The sequence below is a fragment of the Octopus bimaculoides genome, chromosome 4 (assembly GCF_001194135.2).
Source record: "Octopus bimaculoides isolate UCB-OBI-ISO-001 chromosome 4, ASM119413v2, whole genome shotgun sequence".
In the NCBI taxonomy this organism is placed as follows: domain Eukaryota; kingdom Metazoa; phylum Mollusca; class Cephalopoda; order Octopoda; family Octopodidae; genus Octopus; species Octopus bimaculoides.
The window spans coordinates 125129419-125133055 of record NC_068984.1 but is presented as its reverse complement, the minus strand read 5'-3'; the positions used below and the strand labels follow the sequence as shown (position 1 = coordinate 125133055).

Here is a 3637-nt window from a genome sequence, read left to right as displayed (position 1 = left end):
TGTCGTCATCGTCCATAGCAACACAGTCGATTTTCTTTTTCTTTTTCTTTTATATTATTTTTTTTTCTAATTGCTTAACTGGAGAGGACAATTTCACTGTATTACTTTCGAGTAAAGAGGTAAGAATATATTTAATAACTTCGCTCACCCAATATGCGGTTTCGATTTACGCTTGAAACCATTTCTCATTAGTTACACCCCGTCACTAATTAATGAATGTTCTTAGTTCACGGTTTTTTCCCCCCACCTTTCCTTTAATGTGTGGAAATTCTTTTTTCTTCTCGTAATGATAATAATTCTTTCTACTATAAGGCACAGGGTCTGAAATTCCGCGGGAGGTGGCTAGTCGATTTTATCGATCCCAGTACTTGATTGGTACTTAGTTTATCGAACCCGAAAGACCTCGGCGGCATGTGAAATCAGAACGTAAAGCCGAACGAAATGCCGCTAACCATTTTGTTCGCTGTGCTAACGATTCTGCCAGCTCGCCGCCCTCCTTGTAATAATAATAATAATAATAATGATAATATTAATAATTCTTTCTAGTAAAGGCACAGTGCCTGATATTTTTTGGAGGTGGAGGAAGAGGATAATCAAATTTCCATCGACCTGTATTTTATTTGATCAACTCAGAAAATATAAAAAAGCAAAGTTTAACTTGGTGGGATTTGAACGCAGAACGTAAAGAACCAGTAGAAAAAGCCACTAAACATTTTTTTCCGACGCTCTAACGATTCAGCCACCTCGCTTTCAAATTACTTTGGGATCAACTTCACCCACCTTCGGGGTCAACAACAACGTGGTGCTAGTCAGATACAGGTAAATATAATCAACTAACTAACCCCTCCACCAAAATTTCAGGCCCTGTCCCAATATTGTTGTTGATGATGATGTTGTTGATGATGATGTTGTTGATGATGATAGTATTGGTAGTGGTGGCTGTGGTGATGATGATGATGATGATGATGATGACGTTGATGGTAGCGGTGGTAGTAGTGGTAGAATTTTCTACTCTTATTATTGTTATTGGTAGAGTGGTACATTGCCGAATATATATATAGCGACAAACTAATGTCGTGTACTATTTTTTTACGTATCTTTATGTTCCGAGTTCAAATCCCGCTGAAATAAACTTAACTGCCAGTCATTCTAGGGCTGCTAAAATATGTAAGCGTCGAGTAACAGACAGAGAGTAGTAGTAGTTGCTATAGTTTTGCTTAAATATAGTGACGTTGTTAATGTTGATGTTTTTGTTGTTCGTAAGATAGAAAACAATAAAGATTACCAGTCAATGAAGCGAGCTGGTTGAGTCGATAGAGCGTTATGTTAGATTGCTTCATTTCATGCGTTCCAGTTCTTTACTCGCGGATGTTCGAATCCTGCTAAAGCCGGCTTCGTATATTTTGTCCATTTCAGGGGTTGAAAACATAAAGTATGAGACCAAAAGCAATGTGTGGATCTCTAAGACCGAAGGGAATTCCTTGAAGCATGTGTTCCGGCACATTGCTTTCTTGTTTCGAATTGCTCGTCCGATAACCGTTTTCTTTCGTAGCAAGGACATGGGCTCTTTCGGACTCGCATCAGCGGTTATAGTCCTTCAAAGCCAAATTTGAACGACATCTCGTTCGAATTAATAATACATAAATTGAAATACAGATCCCGACAGATTTGGCTGTGTCGCACCAAAATTATTTCTGTTATTATTCACTTACTCCCCTCTATTTTGTGATTTTAAATCCGGTCAACATCAACTTAACCTTTAATCCTTCTGGTCCGAGAAAATTGTATTGACGTCGATATAATCAGCTATAACCCCTAAACGTATAATATCGCGGCTATGTTACAGAGCAGTACTTTATAATATAATATTATTGTTTGTCACGATATCTGTCCATGTGTTACGCTTTCACTACATCATTCACTATGGGACAAAATCTTCTATATAAGCGGATGGCCAACAATTTTGAGGGTAGAGATTGGTTAATGACGTCGGTCCCTGTTCTTGACAGGTACTTTATTTCATCAGTAACCCCAAAGTGATAAAAGGTGAAATTGGTTTCTGTAGGAATTGAGTTTAGAACGAAAAGTCGAAAAGTACAACTGGAACAAATACCGTACGGCATCTTGCCTGACTCTCTAACGATTATGATAAGTCTGCACCCTTGACATCTTTAACATAATGAAATAATTTGCAGTGTTACGCTTTAGGAAAACTTATCTATGGGAGGAAATGGAGGACGAAACAAAACCAGTCCGAGTGATATGCTTTAAAAAGCTTTACTGACCAAAATTGAACCCGTAATTGAACTCGGTAACGTAATTTATGCATCAAAAATAGAAATAAGAACATTTATAGTGTGGAATTTTATTATCATTAGGGCGGTGAGCTGGCAGAATCGTTAACACGATGTACGGAATGCTTAGCGATATTTCGCCCGTCACTACGTTCTGAGTTCGACTTTGCCTTTCAACCGGGGTTGACAAATTAAGTACCACTTGGATACTAACCCCCTTCCCCAAAATGTCAGGTCACGTGCCTATTGTAGAAAGGATTACTGTTAAGGCGGTGAGCTGGCAGAATTGTTAGCGCCCCGGGCAAAGTGTAGGTTAAGCCAATCTATGACCAACAGTGATCATCCTGGCTTTCCAGGCAATAGATCAGGGACCACATTTTGTAATTTGCCTTATCCGTACATAAAACAAATTGTGTGTGACTTAGGGGAGATTTGGTCACTATTTCTAGCAGCTAAAGACGCTCTACTTTAGCTCAGGTGCAACATATTTTTGCTCAACCTCAAATAGAATAAATCTAATGGAGCAGACTAAGGTATTCCAATCTAATTTGTTTTGCGCTGGCATGACTGTGTAACTCAGAAGCACACTTTGCAACTATGTGGTTTTGGGTTCAGTCCCACTGCTCAGTACCTTAGACAAGTGTCTTTTACTATATGCCCGAACCGACGAATACCGTGTGAGGGAACTTGGTTGGCGGAAACCGTATGGAAGCCCGTCGTATGTACATGTATAGGTGTTTCTGTGTCAGTGTTTGTCACTATACTTCCCTTGTTTGACAACCGGTGTTGGTTTGTTTACACCTCCGCAACCTGGCAGTTCGTCAAAAAGCATCGATAGAATAAGTACCAAATTATAAACAAAACAACCCCTCTACGCAAAAAAAAAAAAAAGAAGCAAACTAAAACAGTGGGTGGATTTGTTGGAGCAAAACCTTTCAAGATGGTGCCCCAGCATGGCCGCAGTCTAATTACAGAAACAAATAAAAGATAAAAGATGCAAGTACACCGAAAGATTATCCAGTATAGCCTTTCCTCCTACAGTGACCTTTGGCAACTATTTCTTGCATTATCCATTGTATCTGTTTCAGACGTCAAGGGTACTAATAAAAGGAGCATTGGCTGCTATTTCTAGTAAGGTGAGCAATGTCGTAGAGTCACCTTCCCTTCGCTTATAATCGCTGTTGTTGTTATTATTCATATGAGCGCTATGTTTGTGTGACTGTATAAGAGTTATTATTTTTGTCGTTAATATTGTTTTTCTTAACAAGAATTCCTTGTGAGGTTAGATATGAAAGAATGTTTCGTAAATATTCATATATATATATATATATATATATATATAT

The 3637-nt window shown here is 38.5% G+C and overlaps 1 long non-coding RNA gene across 1 annotated transcript in view; it reads left to right on the top strand.

Moving 5' to 3' along the window:
* The first annotated feature begins 37 nt into the window (after positions 1–37).
* The window catches only part of LOC106871862 (uncharacterized), an 89742-nt gene continuing 86142 nt past the window's right edge, over positions 38–3637 (top strand). The window contains exon 1 of the long non-coding RNA XR_008264004.1: positions 38–119. This is a non-coding gene — a long non-coding RNA (uncharacterized LOC106871862). The remainder of the gene's footprint in view (positions 120–3637) is intronic.